The following is a 10,739-nucleotide window of genomic DNA, read 5'->3' on the forward strand; positions in this document are numbered from 1 at the left end:
GCTGGAATAGTTCAGTTGGTTAGAGCGTGTGGCTGTTAACCACAAGGTCGGAGGTTCAACCCCTCCTTCTAGCGAATTTTTGTATATCCATTTTAAAATATGAGTCTTCCAAAAATATTTGTATATTAATTAAAGCATTAAATTATAAATAATAACAGAGTATCTTTCTAAAACTATAACATATTTTTTATTAATCCTAAAAAAGTTATCTGATAACGAAACACTTGGACTCCAGTAGTAAAGGAGCTCCTTGTCATACCCCAATTTTTGACCCTAAGATCCTGTATCATTCATATCCCAATCATTAATCAAGAGCTTCACTTGGAAGTTTTGTTTGTGGTGTTGCACTCACCTCATCAATAAGAGGGACCATTAAGCACCAATGATTGTTTACCTTGTATGCATATTATACTAACCCAAATACCAAAAATATTTCTTTGTTTCTTTGTAGGCTTTTGTTTTGTAGGTACCAAGCCAAGACATGCAATAAACAAGGCATTTTTCACATTTTTGACTGATGAAATCGATTTCCCTACTGGGTAAATCGATTTCCCTGCAGCAATCTTCAACAAAATCACATTCTGGACAGCATGAAATCGATTTCCCTCCTGGGTAAATCGATTTCCCTAGTGTATTTTGCGCCAAATTCTCTTCTGGAACAGAGTGAAATCGATTTCACTCCTGGGGAAATCGATTTCCTTAAGGCGAAATTCAAAAAATATAAGGAAGGAAGCTTGACATTATTTTGGCACCTTTTTCTTTGATTATTTTTGATCATTTTACCAATTTTCCACCTCATCAAAATAATTCTCTTCATTAAACCCACTTAAACCCCATTTTACCACTTTTTACCATTTAATTGCCACTTTAATCACCAATTAAACACAAGCTAATTACCAAATGCAAAAAGACCAAACTACCACTACTCTTGCTCTCATCCTATAAATAGAGCCCACTACTCTCTCATTTCTCAAGCTTTGAGAGCCAAAAAACCCCTTGCAATTTCTCTCCTCATCCTTACCAAATTCACCAAAGCTCTTTTTCTTTCATAAAGTTTGTGAGTCACATCTTGAACCTCACAAACTTTGAGCTAAACCACCATCCATTTCACTCTTTTTTTCTTCAATTGTTGAGAGATCAAGATTTGTGTTGGTGATTCTTAAAGTAGATCTAAGTTTTGTTCAAGATTTGGTAATTTTCTTCATCTTTATTCATCCATCATGATGTGATTCTTTTGTGTTTGTGTGTGATGCATCTTTGATGCTATATTGGTCCTATTTGATGGTGAATTGATGGAAAATTCGTGCTCCAATTGATGTGTGATCATAAGGTGTTTGTATGTTTGCTTAAGTCAAGTTTTATGCCTCCTAATGCTGATTTTTTGAATGCTGTGTGCAGGAAATCGATTCCCCTCTGTAGGAAATCGATTTCCACCTTAGTTTTTTTCAAAATTTGAACTCCGCACTCAGGAAATCGATTTCCTACAGAGGTAAATCGATTTCCTGCTGGCAGAATGTGTTTTTTGCCTTTTTTATGCTTGTTTTGGCTTCCTTCTTCCTCCACTTCATTAATATCATTGGATCTAGGGTGTTGATAGGTTTGAAATGGCCTAATCCACCAAAATGGATGAATGATATTAATGATAGTGTGAGTTGATTATCTTTTGTGTTTTCATTCTTATTTTCATCTTATCTTTCTTTTGATCGATGAAAGTCTTAACATCTTGAGAATTCTATGGATTCTTGATAAAGACTAGATCAATTTGTTTTCATTCTTATCTTCTCATCTTATTTTCTTTTGATCGATGAAAGTCTTAATATCTTGAGAATTCTATGGATTCTTGATAAAGACTAGATCAATTTATGTTTTCATTCTTATTTTCATCTTATTTTTCTTTTGATCGATGAAAGTCTTGACATCTTGAGGATTCTATGGATTCTTGATAAAGACTAGATCATTTCTTCTTCTCCTTCTTATTTTCTTTTGATTGATGATCTTGATACATGGAGAATTCTCCTACATTTGTCCCGACTCGATAAAAGATCAAATATGGAAGAGAATTGTATGCGGTGATTTAAGACTTGTGGAGGTATTTTTCGTGTAGTCGCTATGATTTTTATCAAGCTTCTGATAAACCTCCATTGAATTTAAATCCGAGTACATCATTCACTCACCATCGATCTTCATTACTAACTTTGATAACATACTTGACAAGTTTCAAGATGGTTATCTTTAACATTTAACCACTAACTTTAATTTCCGCCGTTTATGATACCGCTCTTTATATTTCTCGCTTTATCGCTTTATTTTATCATTTCATCATATTTACATTCCGCCATTTTCTCTTTGTCCATTTGGACGTTTACAATTCCGCTATTTTCTCTTTGTCCACTTGGACATATGTTTATGCTTCCGCTATTTTCCTTTTGTCCACTTGGACCATACTTTACTTTTATGCTAAAACACTAATAAACAACCAAAAATCTAAAAAACACATAAGGCTCTCTTTGGACTATTGGTTACTATCCCTAGCATTTTGGAGATTCAGACTTATGGACTTAGTGCCTCTGGACCCTTATTCTGTTGTTACTCTGCTGTTATTCTGTCTGTCTGGCATTGGATTGTTGTCTGTTTGTTTGTGCAGGTATTTCCTTGAAAGCCCTTGATGGTTAATTCCAAGGCATTGATATAAGGATTTTACCCAAAAACAGCCGTTACTCTGCCCGATTTTCGTCAGAATTTTAATGTGCTTAATGCAAAGTGGTGCTAAGATAATAAATTCATCTGGATCCCCAAGTGATAATGTTGGTTTAGTATTTGATATTCCAAAGGATGAGAAATCTACCTTGACTCACAATGTCAAGTGTTGGCTTCTTGTTTCGGTTAGACCGTTTCTTTCCTTAGCTTTTATTTTACGCAATAGGATAGCCTCTTCATCTCCTCCCATTCTTAAATTTTCAAAATCTTCTCCCTTTTTCCAAAACATTCTTATGTTTGCAAACCTTTTCAAAACTTTTCTTTAAAAAATATCTTTTGCCCTTAGTGGCCTTTTTCTTCAAAGTTTAGACACCGTTAATTGTCGAAACGAGTGGTTATACCCCACGATTTTGAAATTGATTGATATAATGAGATCTTTTCCGCGTGAGAGAGCTAGTGGCATACTCGTTGATTTTATCCGAGTTGGAGCCCTTCTTTCATTAGCGATGCAAAGAACTCATTTGTTCTCATGCTCAAGATCAATGGCTGAGTATTTCTCTCCAACGACGATAAAGTGTTTATTCGTTTTTAAAACGTTTTTCCCTTTAAGCGGAACTACATTAGCTCTGACTTCTCCATTGCACCGAGGAGGTATGTAGGCCCAAAGCTAAACGCTTTGCCGAGCTTATTTTAAAAATAAAACAAACCCTTTTTTTAGCACACACGACACAGATTTTCAAAAAGGTTCCTGTGGAATACCACAGATATGAGGGGTGCTTTAAACCTTCCCCTCATATAATCAACACCCGTACCTGAGATCTCTTTCTTGTTTTAAAAACAAAACTTTGGGTTTTACGTTCTTTTCCCTTTTCCTTTGAAAAAATAAAGCGCGGTGGCGATTTCAAACGGAATATTGATTCGAGTCAATCCCATGGCTTCGATATCAGATTTTCCCCGCTACACTCCTGCTAAGGATGTAGTTCAAGGAATACCGGTTTCGATTCTTAGGTGGGAACAATGTTTGGCCAATGCTCATACCTCTCGGCACAAGCTCTGGATTACTAGGGTCCATTTCCCCTAGGAACCGGAGTGTGAAAGCCAAAAAGAAGAAAAAAAGTTATATGGTAAGCTACTAAGTATTACATATAATATTTTCATTTAAAAGTATAAGTCTTCAAAAAATATCCATATATTAAATTAAAGTATTAAATTATAAATAATAAAAAAGTATTTTTGTAAAAGTTTAAGAGAGATGATTCCTTATCTCCAAAAGGGCTCGGCCTTCTAAAAATGTGTTTCAAAAAATATATTGGATACACTCGCAATTTATTGCGACTTTCCAAGAAGTTGACTTCTTTAGTCACACACCGCAAAGTAAGCAATGAAGATTATTGAATTGATTAGTCTCCAAACTTGTTAAGAATAATTAAGTGTTCCTTACCTAAATACATATTAATTTGAAGAACATGGAACTTTAACTACCCTTAGAAACTTTGACCCAGAGGTGTTCAATCACTTAAAAGTTTGTCCTTTTTTGCTTCATCTAAAATGTCAAGCCGACACCAAAGCTTCCTTATAGTTCCATCCATTTTTCTCGCATTCTACAACATTTTTGATTTTATTTAAGATTCATAGATCCCCCAATGGCCCACAAGGTTTAAAGTCTTTCAAACATGAAAATAAGGTATTTGAGGCCTTTATGAAATAGCTGAGTAATTCTAAATACAATTTTTGTTGTATACGATCCAAAACCAAGGAGTCTCGCATCTATATTTGTCACTATACTATTGAAAATGATTGTATTGAAGAATTTTTCTTGAATGGAAATGGGAAAAAACTTATGTATGCTTCCCTAAGTTTCCCATAACTTGTAATATAATCACTTCAAAAAGGGTTTTAAAAAATGTTGTATTAGGCAAAAAAACCTGCAAAGGGCATATGCCTCTTTCATTGAGAAGATTTGATCCCATTTTGATGTATTTGAGAATGAGGACAATAAGAACAAACAAGGATAGGTGGAATTGAGATCAAAATACTAGTGATATATTTGCATGCAAACTCAAGAAGAGGCAAATTACCTCCTTAATGAATTGTTGTAGTCATTTTTTAATTGTCTATTTTTCTAAGAGGCATTACGACATCTATAAAAATCTTGAAGAAATGCATGCAAGAAAGAGTTATTAGGAGTTCAAAGACTCATTTTCCTTATAACCAATATTTATCGGCCTCAAGAAATATAAAGTGTTTTCGTGTGTCCTCTTAAAAGACAATGTTGGTGATCTTCCATCAAAGGTCTTATTCAACACATTCTTTATTGAACAAGTGACTTAAAATACATAAGGAGTGAAGTGTTCCCTTTAAAAACGATAAATTAAGCGCTTTAAAAAATAGTTTGAAATTCACGAACAATAAATAAATTGAAATAAACAAATAAGGTGATAGTTTAAATTGCAGAAATTAAATAATTGAAAAAATAAAACACAATAAAAGTAAAGGAGATAAAAGGAAAAAAAATAAAACATACAAGATTTATCTTGGTTCGACACAAAAAACTCACTAGTGGCCTACATCCAGTCCCAAGGTAAACTATGGGATCTAACATTAGCCTAATTTTTTTAAACCAACTTTACACAATATCTTTAGAATTAAATTCTCTCATGCTCTTTTAGTTCAACAATGTATTATTTCCCTAATCCAATGATTGAAAGTCAAACAAAGATAAAATGATGATACGCGAGAGAGAGAGAGAGAGAGAGAGAGAGAGAGAGAGAGAGAGAGAGATTGTGTGTGTGTGAGTGTGTGAGATTGTGTGTGTGTGTGTGTGTGTGAGAGAGAGAGAGAGAGAGAGAGAGAGAGAGAGAGGATGAATCATTGGTTGATATTAGCGTGTGACAGAAACGCGAGAGAAAATACTTGAAAGGATCCAAATCCAAAATCTTTAGAGTTCATTTGGCGTGCATGATAAAAGATAGAATATGATTACTTTATCATAGTTGAGTACTTTTCATACAAATAATGGAATATCTTACCCCTTGTGCAAGAGACTCAAAACCAATATATATCATCTCTCTTGGATATCTTGGGATCACACCTAAAAATTACAAATGAAAGTTAAAACCACTAAACTATTACATGAAATGTGTAGATATAAAACAAATTTAAGCACAAGATACACAAACTATGTGAAATAAAATCTCCCCTAAAAGTTATTAGCAACTGTATAAAAATGGGAATAAAATCTCCCCTAAAAGTTATTAGTGCTAAATGATTTGTGAAAAGAGCTACTTGAAGATCCTTATTGATATGGAATATGGAATGAGGTACATTAAAAAAAACCAATCGTCGTACAAACATAAACATACTCATAACCAATTATTAAAATAACCAAAGTCGATTATACTAAGATTTAAAAACACGTTCATATAGATTTGTATTGGATTTAAGTATATTTGTAGTCATGAACTTGTAAGTTTAGCTCCTACTGAATTTTAAATAAAATGCTAGTTCTATATAATATTGCATTCCGTAAAAAGAAATTACAAAAAATATATACTTTTAACCCTCAAAATAGTTCCAATAAATTATAAATAGGGATTAAAATGTATTTTTTTTTGAACTAAATTAAATAAAAGTGATTTTATAACCTAAATCATTTCTTGGTCTCAACTTCCAAAAACCAAAAACGTTAAATGCCTCCGACTTTTTGGCCTTCAACACCACCATAAATGTTTTTGACCTTTCCTAACATTAGTAAAAACATTGATTCTTTGTTGCAAAGATACTCATATTTATTTCCTTCTAAATAACTCATCATTCATATAACTTGAGAGCATTTACTCACCATTTAGATGATTTCCAAATAATAATAATAATAATAATAATAATAATAATAATAATAATAATAATAATAATAATAATAATAATAATAATAATAATAATAATAAATCTTTAGAGTTGTGGTTTACACAATACTAGGACTAAAGATCTATTCTTTTTCTACTATTACGTCCATAAATCATTCAAAGAGATGATATTAATACTATAAAATAAGTCTCTTTTTAAAATTAAAAAAAAAGTGCTTTGGACTAACAACCGCCTTATTTCCATGGTTGACAAATGACAAAGTCCATTAAGTACACATGTCATAAATAGTCTTAAAATGATTTTTATGTGTAAGCCATCTTGCTTAATCTTATATGTCAAACTAGTGGCCCGTGCATTTAAATGGGTAGTGGTGTGGTACGTAGAATTGTCACAAATTGTTTTCATATTGAAGAAAAAAATAACAAATTGAATTAAAAATTTAGGGAAAAGTGTTATACATAGATTTAAGGAATGAGATATGTTAAAAATAATTTTAAAAAGTAAAGTTAAAAATTAGTTATTGATAAAAAGACAATCAAAAGGTATTTTTAAAATAATTAGTTATATAAATAATTAATTGAAAATAATATAATAGGATAATATGGAAAAAGGAGTTATAATATTTAATACAGATATGAATGAGAAAAAAATATAATAATTGAATTTATTGTTGGTAAGTATGAAATACTAACAAATTGTAACTTTGGCAAATTGGAATTATATCACACGTGTTAAAAAAAAAAACAACATTCTTTGTGTACCTCAACTGGGTCATGCATTTTAGAAGCATTTTAGAAAATAAACTGGGCCTAGAATTTTATTGTATAAAAAAGGTTAGGGATTTTTACGTGGGTAATTTTTTTGCATTTACAAACATTTTGGAAATGAAAGTGACTTCTCTTCTGCCAACAATGGCCTCCCACAAAAATATTGCACCAGACAACAAATATTAAAACTTATATTCATATTAGGTTTGCAAGAGGTTTTATCACATGCATATATCAATATGATCTTGCAAGTATATTTCCAAAAGTTTAAATTATTTTTGGTGATGTTGAATGATGTTGTTTGTTGTTGCAAAACATCATCCGATTCGAAAAGGTCGTGCAGAAGGGGTCCAACGTAAACTTGACCCATTATATGCGCAAGCTCAAAATATGAACATGAAGAATAGTCAAAGGGGCTGAAAAAGTGAGAATCAAAGCGCTTGAGAGATTCCACCCGGTATAGATGAATGTTTTCATGAAGAAGAAGCACGGCATGCCGTGCTTTCGCAAAAAAGGAAAAGTAAAATGAAAACATAGTCGCATATTTCCATTTCATTTGACAATAGCAGGTAAAATAACATTGTTTGTATTGACAAAAGATGTTTTGGTCAGAAAAAAGTTTCATGTATTTAGTATGCATGGTAAAGAACATAGATTATTCACTTGTTGAGAAACTCTTTTCCTCTTTGTTTATTGAAAAGCACTGAGTTCATAAAATAATTATGTTTGAAAGAAGCTATTGGATATTTTTCGTTGGTAGTTTTTAGATTAGTGAAACATGTAAATGGTTAATTTTAAGTTGGTTCTTCATATGAATGCAACTCTGAGGATTTAATCGAAGGAGAGATTGAAGAGATTAATTGTATTATTTGGAAACTAAGGGAGGAATTCAATGATTCAGTCACAAATGATGAAGATGAGGAAGCTGAAGAGGAGAAGTATAATTGGGAAAGAGAAATAAGTTTCAGATTTAAGGCTCGGAAGAATGTTTTGTAGGAGAAAAATAAAAATATTTGAAACATAGTTGCAATTTTATTATCCAGTTATGTTTCCTTGACTTTCTTTTTGTTGGTGGATCTTTTCCCCGAGATTTTGACTAAGAAATGCTTGTATTTGAACCAGAAAGCAATCAAGCTTATTGATGCATAAAATGGTGATATATATCATGCAAACGTGTCCAGAGAAACAAAAAGGTTGTGAAAAATTAGAAGTTCATAGAGAAAGGTTGGTATGAGTATGTGAAAAAAGATAGGCTTAGAAGAGGCAACATCCTTGGTTTTACCATCTGTTATCCTCTAGAACGACTGTTTGTTTCTTTGTAAAACCTTTGAGTTAGGTTGAACATGATGGAAAATATCTACGGACAACTGATGTTGGTGCTGAAAAATAGATCGGTTTAGTTGTATAAGTTGTGTTTGATGGGTGGGTGCTAGGTTTCAGTGTATGGCTCTGATATTTGGTTTAATGTCCTGGTGTTGTTGTTGATGAACTTGTTATGAAGTAGTATTAAAATTTTGCTGAATGATGTTGGTTGAAAGTGATGACGCGCAATCCATATAATAATGTATTTGAATGAACAAAGTTGGTTTGTGTTAAAAAAATTGGATCTCCCTATTTAGACCCAAAAATGTTAGTAATAGTATGTTTTGAATTGTATTGTTAGACTGGCTTGGAAGTAGTCTTTGTTTTTAAAAGTATTTTTATTATGTAGTATTTCATAGTCAGATAAAAACTAAACAACTTAAATTTGACAGCAATTCACATAACAAATGCAGTTCAATCATATAAATGAATAAGGAAAGAATAATCAATTACATTTTATAAACCATACATTAAAAATATGTATTCCGGAATACTAAAATATTGCTTGAATTTTTTTATAGCATATAACTATTATAAAGAGATTTACATTATAAAATGTTATAAGTAATTATTCAATTAAATAATTAAGAAATTGAACCGGCAATGCAATAAATAGAGTGAGAAAGCTATTGGTAATTTCCTTGATAATAAAATAAAGAGATTGAACAGTCTTTCCACTGGTTAATTTCAATTATAGTAAAGCCAACATTTCAACAACATGCTTTATTACATTTCAAACATCAAATTTTGTATATTAATGTTAAGATGAAATATAAGTAATATTATTTACCTTATTGCTAAAAGTAATATTATTGCTACATTTAAGATTTTAATAAATGACTTGCGAAACATTTTCCTATGCTACAAGTAATATTATGAAAATTAAACCTAATTACATATCCATCTTGGAATCTATTTTGTTTAAGAAATTTACTCCAACTTTCAAAAATTTCAGCAAATTGACACAATAATATGTTTGCCATGTCAACATACGTGTAATTGTCGGTTCAATGGGTCCTTGTAGTATAAGGGATACATAATGGTAACTCCTAATCAATCTTCCACGCCCTTCATTTTTATACTTCAATGTATTGAGCACATTGAAAGTAACTTTTTGTTTATTTACTTTTATAGTAAATTTTCACTTTTCATCATAAATAACGTTACATTCTAGTGGGAAGGAATGATCTTTCCAATATGAAAAAGTTTATTCATAAATAATAAAGTTCATGATGATGAGTTCAACTGGAAAAATAAACTTGCCCGACTTTATTAACACATCTTAAATATATCTATAACGGTCTGTTTGAGAGTTGGTTTAAATATATCTATAACATCTTAAATGTCTATATATTAAAAAGTAAAAAAATAATATAATACATTAGCAAATAAAATCATACTGTTTTTTAAAATCATATTATTTTTCAATATCAAACACATTTTAAGATATAAACGCAACCCTCAAAGCCCCCCCTCTAAAACCCTTCAAAAATTGTTGTGAAAAACGATACCAATAACAAAGTATAATAGGGAATTAGGGAAGAGAATAAGAACACAAGAATTGGTTATAACTGTTATTCTTTTACTTTCTCTTAAAACAAGATTACAAGTTTACAAGAATAACAAATAACCTCTCTCACCCTAAATTGGGATTTGCAGCTTAGCAATGATGAGAGACTAGTATGCTATTTATAATAAAACCTAACATACTAACTAATGGGCTTTTTCCACAAGGCCCATTACACAAGTCAACTTAATAAACAAGCTAACTTAACAAATTAGGGTTTAAACACTAAAACCTAATTTAACATGCTAACAACCCTAGCATCTTCGACACAAGCATGTGAACAAACTTCGACTTCATGCTTAACCCTGTCGAACCAAGAAGCTACCCTTCGGCCATACTAGAGTTCGATCCAAAATCTCACAAATCTCCACCTTGGATCTAACTCTACAACATCAAGGGAACAAACTAGCTTTCTTCATGCAGCTTTATCAACTGCATACAGTGGAAAAACTTGCAACTCGACAATGTCTTGGTGATCATAT

At 31.5% G+C, this 10,739-nt stretch overlaps 1 non-coding gene across 1 annotated transcript; it reads left to right on the forward strand.

Annotated features, from left to right (window-relative positions):
* On the forward strand, nucleotides 1–74 carry TRNAN-GUU (transfer RNA asparagine (anticodon GUU)). Its single transcript has one exon. It is a non-coding gene; the product is annotated as a tRNA-Asn (tRNA).
* The last annotated feature ends 10,665 nt before the right edge of the window (nucleotides 75–10,739 follow it).

Source organism: Vicia villosa, linkage group LG1 (assembly GCF_029867415.1).
Source record: "Vicia villosa cultivar HV-30 ecotype Madison, WI linkage group LG1, Vvil1.0, whole genome shotgun sequence".
NCBI classification, from domain to species: domain Eukaryota; kingdom Viridiplantae; phylum Streptophyta; class Magnoliopsida; order Fabales; family Fabaceae; genus Vicia; species Vicia villosa.